Source organism: Phyllobates terribilis, unplaced genomic scaffold, assembly GCF_046119375.1.
Source record: "Phyllobates terribilis strain yellow unplaced genomic scaffold, ASM4611937v1 Scaffold_2__4_contigs__length_985480577, whole genome shotgun sequence".
Classification (NCBI taxonomy): Eukaryota; Metazoa; Chordata; class Amphibia; order Anura; family Dendrobatidae; genus Phyllobates; species Phyllobates terribilis.
Genome location: NW_027362762.1, coordinates 289,918,267 through 289,932,702, shown reverse-complemented (window position 1 = coordinate 289,932,702; position 14,436 = coordinate 289,918,267). Strand labels below are relative to the sequence as shown.

Below are 14,436 nucleotides of genomic sequence, written 5' to 3'. Positions count from 1 at the left end.
ATCTCAAATCACTAGTTCAAGCGTGTATACGCTTAACCCCTTTAAAGCCCAAGACGTATTAATATGTGTCTGTGCCCTGGGCTTTAAGAGCCTGACCCGTATTAATACGTCTTTGCGATCGCGCACGCACACAGGCTGTGCGGGCGCGATCGCCGCCAGGTCCCACACCGCTCCCGTCACATTAACCCCCGCAATGCTGCGATTGAAGTCGATCGTAGCATTACAGTGGCTAAGGGGAGGTGATCGCAATACTCACCTCCTCTTCCGGCCTCCAGCACTGTCTGCCGCGGCCTCCCGGATGTTGCCATGACGACCCGATGTCGTCATGACAACATCCGGGTCACCAGACAGCAGGAAGATTTTTTGGTCATGCGCAGTGCATGACCAAACTATCTTCTCCCTGTGCAGCGCTGACAGCCTGCATAGCACAGGTATGGTGCTCCATTCCTGTGCTATGCAGGCAATCAGAATAAAAAAGTGAAAGTCCCATAGTGGGACAAAGTATAAAAGTGAAACAACTGTCAGAAAGTGAAAAAAAAAAAAAAAAAAACATTGTAAAAATATAAAAAAAAATAAAAATAATAATAATCCACCAAAAATACAAATATAATGTACCCATCAATAAATATTATTATGAAGAAAAAAAACAAACAAACAATAAAAGTACACATATTTGGTATCGCCACGTCCAGAACGACTTGACCTATAAAATTGTCCCACTATTTTTTTTTTACCTTCAGTGAACACGGTAAAAAAAAAAAAAAAACCAAAAAACGAAGCAAAAAACAATGCTTTATCATCATACCGCCAAGCAAAAAATGGAATAACACGCGATCAAAAAGACGAATATAAATAAAAATGGTACCGCTGAAAACGTCATCTCGTCCCGCAAAAAACAAGCCACCATACAGCTCCATCAGCCGAAAAATAAAAAAGTTATAGCTCTCAGAATAAAGCGATGCAAAAAAATATTTTTTTCTATAAAATAGCTTTTATTGTGTAAAAGCGCCAAAACATAGAAAAACTATATAAATGTGGTACTGCTGTAAACGTACTGACCCAAAGAATAAAGCTGCCTTATCAATTTTACCACACGCGGAGCAGAATAAAAAAATGTAAAAAAACACAATTCCTGAATTGTTGGTTTTTGTTTATTCTGCCTCCCAAAAATCAGAATAGAAAGCGATCAAAAAATGTCACGTGCCTGAAAATGGCAGCAATAAAAATGTCAACTCATCCCGCAAAAAACAAGCCGTCACATGACTCTGTCGGCCAAAATATGGAAAAATTATAGCTCTCAAAATATTACGATGCAAAAACTAGATTTTACAAAAAAATGCGTCTTTTAGTGTGTGACAGCTGTCAATCATAAAAACCCGATATGATTCTGGTATCTCTGTAGTCGCACCGACCCGAAGAATCTAATCACTTATACCACACGAGGAACGGCGTAAAAAATAAACTCTCGGGTTAGGGTTGTGCTAGGGTTAGGGTTTGGGTTGGGGTTGTGCAAGGGTTAGGGTTGGGCTAGGGTTGGGCTAGGGTTAGGGTTGGGCTAGGGTTGTGCTAGAGTTAGGGTTGGGGTTGGGGTTAGGGTTGGGCTAGGGTTGGGGTTAGGGTTAGGGTTGGGGTTAGGGTTGGGATTTTTTTCAAAAGTAAAAAAAAAAAAAGATGACGATGTGACAACTAGTGTTGAGCTCAAGTGCTCGCTACTTGAGTTTGCATCGGGTGCTCGGGTATGCATTGAGTATCGTGGGTGCTCGAGTGACATGCTCAAGTCTCCACCCCATATGCTTCGCGGCCAAAAAAAACTTGCGGGGATTGCCTGCCATGCACAAGCGATCCCCGCATGTTATTTTTTTGGGTGTCTAATAACCGTGAAACATGCGGGCAGGGACTCGAGCATGTCACTCGAGCACACTTGATACATGGTGCATACCTGAGTACCCGATGCAAACTCAAGTAGCGAGCACTTGCGCTCAAGACTAATGACAACTTATTCAATATGATGACCTAATGTTATCAAATTCTGTGTCGTACCTCTGGGTTCAAAATGTTCACTATACCCCTTGATAAAATCCTTGAGGGGTGTAGTTTCCAAAATGAGGTCACTTGTGGGGGGTTTCCACTATTTAGGCACATCAGGGGCTCTCCAAACGCGACATGGCGTCCGCTCTTGATTACAGCCGATTTTAAAACACTGTATTTTCCCCACATATGGGGTATTGGCGTACTCAGGAGAAATTGCACAAAAGTTTTTGCGGTCCATTTTCTCCTCTTACCCTTGTGAAAATAAAAAAATTGGGGCTAAAACATCATTTTTGTGGAACAAGTTAGATTTTTTTATTTTCACGGCTCCATGTTATAAACTTCTGCAAAGGACTTGGGGGTTCAGGGTGCTCACCACATATCTAGCTAAGTTCCCTGAGGGGTCTAGTTTCCAAAATGGTGTCACTTGTGGGGGGTTTCCACTGTTTAAGCACATCAGGGGCACATCCGCTAATTATTCAAGCAAATTTTACAATCAAAAAGTCAAATGGCGCTCCTTCCTTTCCGAACCCTGCCATATGCCCAAGCAGTGGTTTTCCCCCACATATGGGGTATCTGCGTGCCCAGGGGAAATTGCACAACAAATTTTGGGGTCCATTTTTTCCTGTTACCCCTGCAAAAATAAAAAAAATTGGGTCTAAAGTAACATTTTTGTGAAAAAAGTTAAATGTTAATTGTTTTCTACCACATTCCAAAAATTCCTGTGAAGCACGTGAAGGGTTAATAAAGTTCTTGAATGTGGTTTTGAGCACCTTGAGGGGTGCAGTTTTTAGAATGGTGTCAGTTTTGGGTATTTTCTGTCATAAAGACCCCTCAAAGCGACTTCAAATATGATGTGGTCCCTAAAAAAATGGTTTTGTAAATTTTGTTGGAAAGATGAGAAATCGCTGGTCAACTTTTAACCCTTATAGCTCCCTAATAAAGAAAAAAAAATTTGGTTCAAAAATTGTGCTGATGTAAAGTAGACATGTGGGAAATGTTATTTATTTACTATTTTGTGTGACATATCTCTCTGATTTAAGGGCATAAAAATTAAAATTTTGAAAATTGCAAAATTGTCAAAATTTTCACCAAATTTCAGTTTTTCTCACAAAAATGCAAGTGATATCGAAGAAATTTTACCACAATCATGAAGTACAATATGTCACGAAAAAACAGTCTCAGAATCCGGGGGATCCGTTGAAGCGTTCCAGAGTAATTACCTCATAAAGTGACAGTGGTCAGGATTGTAAAAATTGGCCTGGTCATTAACGTGCAAACCACCTTGGGTTGCAAAGGGGTTAAAGAGGTTGTCTCCTGTTCATTCTTAAGGAGAGCATCCCTCCCCTGGCTTCCTGCTTGCCGGGGCCAGTGCACTTCTGATTGATAGTTTGGACCAGCGACCTGGTTAAGCTGCTAGCCTGAACTGTATTTTCTCTGATGCTGCAAAGGCAGCTTTGCCTCTGCAGCATCAAAGGAGCCCAGGGCCTCTGATATTGAGGAAGGGAAAATCCAGCAACTGCAAGAAAAAATCGAAAACCACATTTATTGTAGAAATATATTAAAAATGAAAAAAAAAAATTAAAAAAACATATTAGCGTTAACGTTAACAGGTTTCAAGCTCTGATACTGACCAAATTGGGAGCGAACCACGCAATCCAGTGATACAGCCAGCTTCAACGTTGTGATTACAACTTTAAATATTTAATATAAAAATAAAAACCTTTATAAGGACTTGGAGCCCTCTTCCAGAATGCTGGAACTTTTCACCCTGTTCTCTCCCAGAACCCTAGTTAAATCTTTTCCTGTAACCAAGACATTTAGATCTGTTAGGAGACAACAGTACATGGTCACCTAGACTGAAATTGATTACCTTTTGTCTGACAAATACAGATGAAGACATTAGAGTGTACAGGAAAATTACTGCAATTATGCTACATATGTTGCAACTGTTACCCAAGTCATATGTTCATTTGTCACTGAACTCCATGGAAATAGAATTCAGTCTACTGGCATTATGGTGTAGTTCTGGAGAAGAAAACAGATTTATTTATATAGGTATATGGCCGAAAGTGTTGGCACCCTTAAAATTGTTCCAAAAGATGAAGTATTTCTCCCTGAAAATTATAGCGATAACACATGTTTTGTTATACACGTTTATTTCCTTTTGTGTGTATTGGAACAACACAAAAAAACTGAGAAAAAAGGCAAATTGGACATAATTTCAACCTGGGCTTCCATAACACCTCAGCAGTGCCACAGGCTGATCGCCTCCATGCCACGCCGCATTAATGCAGTAATTGATGCAAAAGGAGCCCCGACCAAGTACTGGGTGCATTTACTGAACATACATTTCAGTAGGCCAACATTTCGGATTTTAAAAATATTTTTCAAGCTGTTATACGGTATTCTAATTTACTGAGATAATGACTTTTGTGTTTTCATTGGCTGTAAGCCATAATCATCAACATTAACAAAAATAAACACTCGAAATAGATCACTCTGTTTGTAATGACTCTATATAATATTAGTTTCACTTTTTGTATTGAAGAGCTGAAATTTAACTTTTCTGATATTCTAATTTAGTGAGAAGCACTTGTGTATGTATGTACAGTACAGACAAAGTTTGGACACACCTTCTCATTTAAAGATTTTTCTGTATTTTCATGACTTTGAAAATTGTACATTCACACTGAAGGCATCAGAACTATGAATTAACACATGTCGAATTATATACTTAACAAAAAAGTGTGAAACTACTGAAAATATGTCTTATATTCTAGGTTCTTCAAAGTAGCCACCTTTTGCTTTGATGACTGCTTTGCACACTCTTGGCATTCTCTTGATGAGCTTCAAGAGGTAGTCACTTCACATGTGTGCCCTGTCAGGTTTAATAAGGATTTCTTGCCTTATAAATGGGGTTGGGACCATCAGTTGTGCTGTGCAGAAGTCAGGTGGATACACAGCTGATAGTCCTACTGAATAGACTGTTAGAATTTGTATTATGGCAAGAAAAAAGCAGCGAAGTAAAGAAAAACGAGTGGCCATCATTACTTTAAGAAATTAAGGTCAGTCCGTGCGAAAAATTGGGCAAACTTTGAAAGTGTCCCCAAGTGCAGTTGCAAAAACCATCAAGCGCTACAAAGAAACTGGCTCACATGAGGACCATCCCAGGAAAGGAAGACCAAGAGTCACCTCTGCTTCTGAGGATAAGTTTATCCGAGTCACCAGCTTCAGAAATCGCAGGTTAACAGCAGCTCAGATTAGAGACCAGGTCAATGTCACACAGAGTTTTAGCAGCAGACACATCTCTTCAACAACTGTTAAGAGGAGACTTTGTGCAGCAGGCCTTCATGGTAAAATAGCTGCTAGGAAACCACTGCTAAGGACAGGCTACAAGCAGAAGAGACTTGTTTGGGCTAAAGAACACAAGGAATGGACATTAGACCAGTGGAAATCTGTGCTTTGGTCTGATGAGTCCAAATTTGAGATCTTTGGTTCCAACCACCGTGTCTTTGTGCGATTCAGAAAAGGTGAACGGATGGACTCTACATGCCTGGTTCCCACCGTGAAGCATGGAGGAGGTGTGATGGTGTGAGGGTGCTTTGCTGGTGACACTGTTGGGGATTTATTCAAAATTGAAGGCATACTGAACCAGCATGGCTACCACAGCATCTTGCAGCGGCATGCTATTCCATCCGGTTTGCGTTTAGTTGGACCATCATTTATTTTTTTACAGGACAATGACCCCAAATACACCTCCAGGCTGCGTAAGGGCTATTTGACCAAGAAGGAGAGTGATGGGGTGCTACGCCAGATGACCTGGCCTCCACAGTCACCAGACCTGAACCCAATCGAGATAGTTTGGGGTGAGCTGGACCGCAAAGTGAAGGCAAAAGGGCCAACAAGTGCTAAGCATCTCTGGGAACTCCTTCAAGATTGTTGGAAGACCATTTCCGGTGACTACCTCTTGAAGCTCATCAAGAGAATGCCAAGAGTGTGCAAAGCAGTCATCAAAGCAAAAGGTGGCTACTTTGAAGAACCTAGAATATAAGACATATTTTCAGTTGTTTCACACTTTTTTGTTAAGTATATAATTCCACATGTGTTAATTCATAGTTTTGATGCCTTCAGTGTGAATGTACAATTTTCATAGTCATGAAAATACGGAAAAATCTTTAAATGAGAAGGTGTGTCCAAACTTTTGGTCTGTACTGTATGTATGTATATAGATAGATGTATGCGTGTGGTGTGTGTGTATATATATTTAGTGGGAATTGATACACTGCTGATTTTACAAGTTTTCCCACCTACAAAGAATGGAGAGGTCTGTAATTTATCATAGGTACACTTCAACTGTGATAGACGGAATCTAAAAATAAAATCCAGAAATTCACATTGTATGATTTTTAAATAATTAAATTGCTTTTTATTGCATGAAATAAATATTTGATCACTTACCAACCAGCAAGAATTCTAGCTCTCAGACCAGATAGTTTTTATTTAAGAAGCCCTCCTACTCTGCACTCATTACCTGTATTAATTGCACTTGTTTGAATTCATTACCTGTATAAAAGGCACCTGTCAATCACACTCCAACCTCTCCACCATGGCCAAGACAAAAGAGTTTTCAAAGGACACCAGGGACACAATTGTAGACCTGCATAAGGCTGGGATGGACTACATGACAATGGGCAAGCAGCTTGGTTGAGAAGGCAACAATTGTTGACACAATTATTAGTCATCTTGTGTTTCTTCTATTTTCTGTCAATCTTCCTCGGTCTGGGGCTCCATGCACGATCTAGCCTCGTGGGGTAAGGATGATTCTGAGAAAGGTCAGTCCAGAATAACATGGGAGAACCTACTCAATGACCTGAAGAGAGCTGGAGCCACAGTATCAAACATTACCGTTAGTAACACACTATGCCTTCATGGATTAAAATTCTGCAGGGCATGCAAGGTCTCCCTGCTCACACCAGCACATGTTCAGGCCCATTTGAAGTTTGCCAATGACCATCTGAATGATGCAGAGGAGGCATGGGAGAAGGTCATATTATCAGATCAGACCAAAATTAGAACTTTTTGCATCAATACCACTCGCCGTGTTTGGGAAAAGGAGGATGAGTACAACCCCAAGAACACTGTCCCAACCGTGAAACATGGTGGGGGGTGCTTTTCTGCGAAGGGGACAGGACGACTGCACTGTATTTAAGGGTGGATGGATGGTGTAATGTATCGTGAGATTTTGGCCAACAACCGCTTTCATTCAGTAAGAACATTGAAGATGAGTCATGGCTAGGTCTTCCAGCATGACAATGACCCGAAACACACAGCCAAGGCAACTAAGGAGTGGCTCCGTAAGGCTACGGCCCCACTATCAGTATTTGATCAGTATTTTTTCTCAGGAGTAGGAGCCAAAACCAGTTGAGGAACAATCAGAGAATAGGTATAATAGAAACAAGTGCACCAATTCTGCATTTATCACCCACTCTGGTTTTGGCTCCCACTCCTGAGAAAAAATACTGACCAAATATTGATAGTGGGGCCGTAGCCTAAGAAGCATTTCTGGTCCAAGGTCCAGAACTGGCCTAGCCAGTTCAAAGACCTGAACTTAATAGAAAATCTTTGGAGGGAGCTGAAACTCAATGTTGCCCAGCGACCGCCCTGAAACCTAAAAGATCTGGAGAAGATATGTATGGAGGAGTGAGCCAAAATACCTGCTGCAGTGTGTGCAAACTTGGTCAAGAACTACAGGAAATGCCTGACCTCTGTAATTGCAAACAAAGGTTTCTGTACCAAATATTAAGTTCTGTTTTTCTATTGTATCAAATACTTATTTCATGCAATAAAATGCAAATTAATTATGTAAAAATCATACCATGATTTTTTTGGATCTTTGTTTTAGGTTCTTTCTCTCACAGTTGAAGTATACCTACGATAAAAATTACAGACCTCTCCATTCTTTGCAGGTGGGAAAATTTGCAAAATCGGCAGTGTGAAGAATATTGGAGCTATAATTCCTTGTCAATCATTGTAATTTATTTGGATGGGATTATAAACCCCCCTTCAGTATGCAGGTGTAACAAAACACCTAGCAGCAGAAGGGGGGTCAAGAGACTGTGAGTGACAAATTTCACGTTATGCCAGCTTCAAACAAAGGAGTTACACTCCCACCAGCTATCTGGTGAGCTGCTACAGGAAGACCCCTTGTGGATCCAAGCCATGTGGTTTTCCTTTGTTTCAGACAGCTATAATTCTATATAGAGTTATGGAGATACTATACGTCCTAGCCAGATTTCCGAGATCTCCAGGTCATGGTGAATGTCCGCCTGGGTCTCAACAGCTATTCGGAAATCTTTAGTACTGCTGTGTTTAGTCTCCACGCATAGCAGGGGGCCCTGCTGGATCCGATGACCCAGAACTGCCGCCCTAGGGCCGTCCATTAAGTAGTGATGACCCATTTTAGGTTCTGGAGTTTCTAGCTCCTATATACAAGGGGTGGGAACTTAGGGCCAGCCCATGGAGCGGGGGGGTGTGACCCAGAGGGGTTAAATGCTCCTGCAGATCTTGGCCTAGTGCTTTTTTCTCTGGGAGGTCGCAAGGACACATCATGTGAGAAGTCGCACAACAGAGGGGACCACAAGCCTCCCATGTGGCAGCCCCTCACCCGCAAGCCAGGCCTTTCATCTGACTGGTAACTGACTCTTAATATCTGCATACTTTTGTATCCCTACTATTGTATTTGCATCTCTGACCATTATATATGTATAACCCTTGTGTATATAGTGTATTGTCAAATGTGCCCTGATGGCAATTAAATATAGAATTTAACCTGGACTGCTCTTTTATCTCGATCCACAAATCCACACGTCCATTGTTCAGCTAATTCTTATGCTATCGGGGCTGGTTTCTGGCCCAATATAATTCCCGTTAACCTGTGAGGCTTATATCAAATAGGAACTGGTGGCAGGTCTTCCGGACTGATAAGGTTCTGTTTTCACTGGGGCTAGTGGAAGGGGCCTCTCAGCCTGTCAGGGGTGTGAGCAAGTGTAGTGCCACGTCAGTGACTAAGTGGACCATCTCTTCTCACTCCCTGTAACTTCCTGAACCCCTGTGGACAGGGGGTGTCTGTGTAAAACTGTACCAATCTGACCTTACGTGTTCGCAAGGGGGTGCTTAACATCACATTGGTGCAAAGTGCGGATCCATATCACGTCATCCGTCTGACGTAATAGCGATGTCAGGCGGGAGGCGAAGTGGGGATCCTTCACAGGCAGTGTATCAAATACTTATTTTCCCCACTGTACATGCCTACAGAATTTGGTGTAAAAATTCAACATAATAGATATTTTAGTCATTGAATTCCCTTTTCATTTCATTGTGGGCTAACATGTTCAGTCTCACACAATGCTTCTCAGTCTTCACTGTATGATATTGTATACAGAGACAGCTGTCTGTCACAAATTAGGACCGCCCACTGGACTCCTAAACCTACACTAAGCAGAAAATTAAATTAATAAAATAAGTTATGATGAGTATTTTCCCACAACACTACATAACAATTTGTTTGGCTGCTTAAAGGGGTGGTCCAAAACTAACTAACATTTATTTTAATCCTAAATGTCTGCCTATTTAATGTCATCTAATCTCTTTGATAATATACCTTAATTAAAAATTCCCTAACGTTCCCTCACAATGCTATCTAACTAATTTATTATTTTTTGTACCTGGGATTTTGCATGCTGGGATTCTCAAAACGATTCGTCATCATGGGGCAGAGGCTGAAATCACTACTGCTGCCTCTGCCCCCACACTGAAATGAAGCGTTATCAGTGACTTCTATTTCAGCGGTTGGGCTAGTCCCTGCTCTACTGAGCATGGGTCTGTTGTCAATTCAGACGTCTGCTCAGTAGGATCTTATCTATATTCTTTTTAGTGTACAGTGGCAGCGCGCTCCCTTGCCGGCTCTAATGAGAAGTGACCACTGACACATGCTTAGTAGTGCCGGGACTAGCCCAGCCCCTGAAACGGACATGAGTGATTACACTTCGTTTCAGGGTGGTGACGGAGGCTACAGCATTGACTGTAACCTCTTTTTCCTGATTACCTCTTGTTTGAGTATCTCAGCATACACAAGGGGCTCTCAAATGAAGCGTCGTCAAGCAAGAAGTTGGTAAAAAATAAACCAGTTAGCAAAATGAGGGAATGATAGGTAATTTTTAATCAAAGTATATTAGAAAAGAGATTAGATAATGACCTTAAATAAGAAGACCTTAATAAATGTTAGTGTCGGACCACTCCTTTAAACTATATGGCTGCATGTTCACGATGCGTTTTTTAAGCATTTCCGCAGCGGCAAAAACGCTGCAGAAACGCTTAAAAAACGCATGGTAGAAGGCCTGCCATGTTCCCCAATGATAATCCTCATGTGCTGTGCACATGCTGCGGAAATTTCCGTTGCGTATTGTCATTGCGGAAAAAAACGCAGCACTACCAATTATTTTGCGGAAACGCTGCGTTTTCGCCGCCATTGACTTGCATTGGAACGCATGGATTCTGCATCACTGTATATGTAGATGCACATTCTATGCGTTCCAATGTGCAGATGGTACCCGGGTGTGGAGGAGAGGAGACTCTCCCCCAGACCCAGGTACCATAGTACCTGTAAAAAAAGAATAAAATAAAAAATAAATGTGATCTTTACCATCTGACGGCCCCCAGTGCGCTCATCCTCCCATGCCGGCAGCTAGCGATGGACTGAAGGACCTGCGCTGACGTCATAGTCATGTGACTGGTCACGCGACCGCTGACGTCGGCAGGTCCTTCAGTGTAGTGCACCACGATCTGCCGGCAGCCAGGACGGAGCGAAGCAAGACTGCGGGGGCCATCGGAAGGTAAGTATATTTTTTTTTTTTTTTTTTTTACATTCTTTTACGGTCACACTATATAAATCCATGCCGTTTGCATGGATTTATATAGTGTGACCAAGTTGACAAGCACTTTCCAAGTGATGCTCAAATCGCTTGGAAAGTGCTTGACAACCCGCATGTGGAAATGCATGTGAAGAACGCTTCACATCCGCATGTCCCTGGCAGGAAAAACGCATGTACAATCCGCATGTACAATCCGCATGTACAATCCGCATGTACAATCCGCATGTACAATCCGCATGTGTTTTTTCTGCCAGGGAGATGCAGAAACGCTCAGGAAAAATCCGGAGCATTTGTGCATCGTGGGCACATAGCCTATAAGATGTTTCTAGCATATGAAACTCCATGCTTAGTATGACAGGTTCCCTTCAACAATATAGTTGAGGCAGGGAATTCTGCAAGATAGCAGATCTTTAGAAGAACGAACCTGTGCAGCTCTGGCTTGTTATACTTAAACTGTAGTTAACATTCACAGTTGTGATGCTTTTGAATTAAGGAGAAGATTGGTAGCATTAATAGTGTGTGGGACTGATGTTATGGAATCGTTTTTATTTGGAAGCCTTCACACGCTTATGGATCACTTCCTTTATTGCACTTGAAATTGTTTTCAGAAAGCAGTAGCTTAATATATTCAGAATAGATTGTCATTTCTTTCTGCTATCACACTCCATAACCTGTTAGATTAAGTAAAACGCAAGTTTGCTGCCAAGCATTTGTCCCAAATAAGCTGTGTGAGGTCAGGATTTCTTCGTATCACACCTAACTCTGAAAGATGGCTTTTACAAAGACAAAGGCAAAATTAGACTTTGCAGCCTAACCTTCCTGCCATTTTGTCAGCTATTTTGTAAGATAAACTAAGTTCAATGTAACATATATTCTTTGTTGTGACCCCGATAGCAACACTCTGTCACACTAAATTATAAGCGTCGGAGACCAGTGCTTCTAAACTTCAGTGTTATTATCTAGACTTGACCACAGGGCTAAAACTTTGTGGCATCATTTGCTCTAGACATTGTCAGCTTTGATTAACTGCGAGGCAAAGCTTTCTCCTTTAGTACTGTATATATTAAACAGAACATGACTTGTTAAAGGTGATTTTGTTCCAGCTCTGCAAATAACTATAGCCTTCATTCCTTGTTTACAAACAGAGCGCTACATTCTAATTAGTTATGTTCTTAATTAATGGAAAAGGATAAATTTCACCTTTTTTATGAAAAGAGTTTGTACCTTGTTTTACCAGTAGATAGGAAAATTTTAAAAGTAGTAGATGCATCAGTGGCTGATAAATTTTTTAAAAAGAACCTTTCACTGGATTTTTTCGCTTAACCCCTTCACCCCGGGCCATTTTTCGTTTTTGCGCTTTCGTATTTTGCTCCCCTTCTTCCCAGAGCCATAACTTTTTTATTTTTTTGTCAATATGCACATGTGAGAGCTTATTTTTTTGCTGGACAAGTTGTACTTTCAGTCGATACCATTGGTTTTACCATATCGTCTACTGGAAAACAGGAAAAAAATTCCAAGTGCAGTGAAATTACAAAATCCAAAGGGGGGTGATTTTAAACTTTTATGTGTTTTTAATTTTTTGTAATTTTTTTTTTTCACTTTTTACATGCTTCAATAGGGTTAGCCTATCCATTACTAATCCTATAGTCAAATTGTTAAACAAAAGCACCCAGAATAAATTATTTTATTTGAAATAAAACACACACTTTTTACTTTATTTAAAAATAGCAAACACTGTTATACTCACCTAACATCTAATCCCTGATGCCCTCGTCTCCTGTAAGAAAACAAAAGTAAAAAACAATATCCCTCACCTGTCCGAACTTCTGTCCCACGCAGTAATCCAAGTCTGGGATAAATAATTTTCAACCTGGATGGTGCCAAGAAGCTACCGTCCCAGCTGAAAACCACTGAGATATGAGCTGCTGCTGCGAGCTCAGTCTCACTGACTAGCGGTGGCATCATAGAGTTCAGCGCCGGTCATTGAGGCTGCGTTCCCAGCAGGGGCAATGAACTGCGGCGACCTGTGTGACATCACCGCTAGCTGCCCGGCTGATTTTTCAGGTCATTACGAGTTCGTAGACACCAAACATATATAGGTTCTTTTTTAAGTGGTGAAAAAAAAATCCAAAGTTTGCTAAAATACATTTTAAAAATGGCGCCATTTGCGGAGGCGTGTAGCGTCTCCATTTTTCATGATCTGGAGCTGGGTGAGGGCTTATTTCTTGCGTGCCGAGCTGATGTTTTTTCTCTTTACACCGTTTACCAATCAGATTAATTCTTTTTTATACACTGTGTTCCAAATTATTATGCAAATAATATTTTCTCAGATTTTCCCAAATTACCTATATGAATTGCAGTCATTGTAATTTTCCAGTCAAATAACTATTAGAGTACAATTGAAAGGTTTTTGTACAAACTGCCTATGATAACAGTATATTTAAAAAAAAATAAAAAACTCAAACTGCACTCAAAATGCATGTTCCAAATTATTATGCACAGCAGAGTTTTCAACCTTTTCATTTTAATAAAGAACAAAAAAATGGTCATTTTTGAAATTATAAGCATTAGCAGGTTATTACAAACTGAAATCAAACAGTTTTCAACTCAAAACTTTATTCTAGGTAATGTTACATTTGCACATAGGACCCCTTGTTCGAATGGAGCTTCTGAACTCTCTCGTCCATTGAATTTGTCAGGTTTTGGATGGTTTCTGCTTCAATTGTTTTGCATGAGAACGGAATACCCTCCCAGAGCTGTTGCTTAGATGTGAACTGCCTCCCGCCATCATAGACACTCCTTTTGATGATGCTCCAGACGTTCTCAATGGGGTTGAGGTCAGGGGAGCATGGGTGCCACACCATAAGTTTGTCCCCTTTTATGCCCATAACACATCTGCATCTCTGGCTGCTTTGTGCAGCATGAGTCGGTGCATTATCATGCATGAAAATGATCTTGCTGCGGAATGCACAGTTCTTATTCTTGAACCATGGCAGGAAGTGCTGTTTGAGAAACTCCACATACATTATGGAGTTCATCTTTACCCCTTCAGGGATCGACAATCTCTCTCCCCATGATTCCAGCCCAAAACATTACTCCACCTCCTCCTTGTTGGCGCCGTAGCCGTGTTTGCATGGTCTGTCCATCAACCAGCCATCCTCCACTCCATCCATCTGGACCATCGAGCGTTGCACGGCAATCATCGGTGAAAAAAACAGTTTTGAAGTCAGTCTTCATGTATTGTTTGGCCCACTGGAGCCGTTTCTGCTTGTGTGCAGTGGATAGAGGAGGTCGACAGGATGGCTTACGCACAGCTGCAAACCTCTGAAGGACCCTGCATCTTGTTGTTCGGGGGACGTTGGAGGCACCAGCTGCTTCAAAAACTTGTCTGCTGCTATGACAAGGCTTTTTTGCCGCTGCTCTTTTAACCTGACATAATTGTCTGTAGGAAAGAGTCCTCAATTTTCCCTTATCA

The 14,436-nt window shown here is 41.3% G+C and overlaps 1 protein-coding gene across 1 annotated transcript in view; it reads left to right on the top strand.

Moving 5' to 3' along the window:
- UGGT2 (UDP-glucose glycoprotein glucosyltransferase 2) overlaps positions 1–14,436 on the top strand; it is a 399,382-nt gene that overhangs the window by 220,673 nt on the left and 164,273 nt on the right. The gene's annotated exons all lie outside the window — the stretch shown is intronic.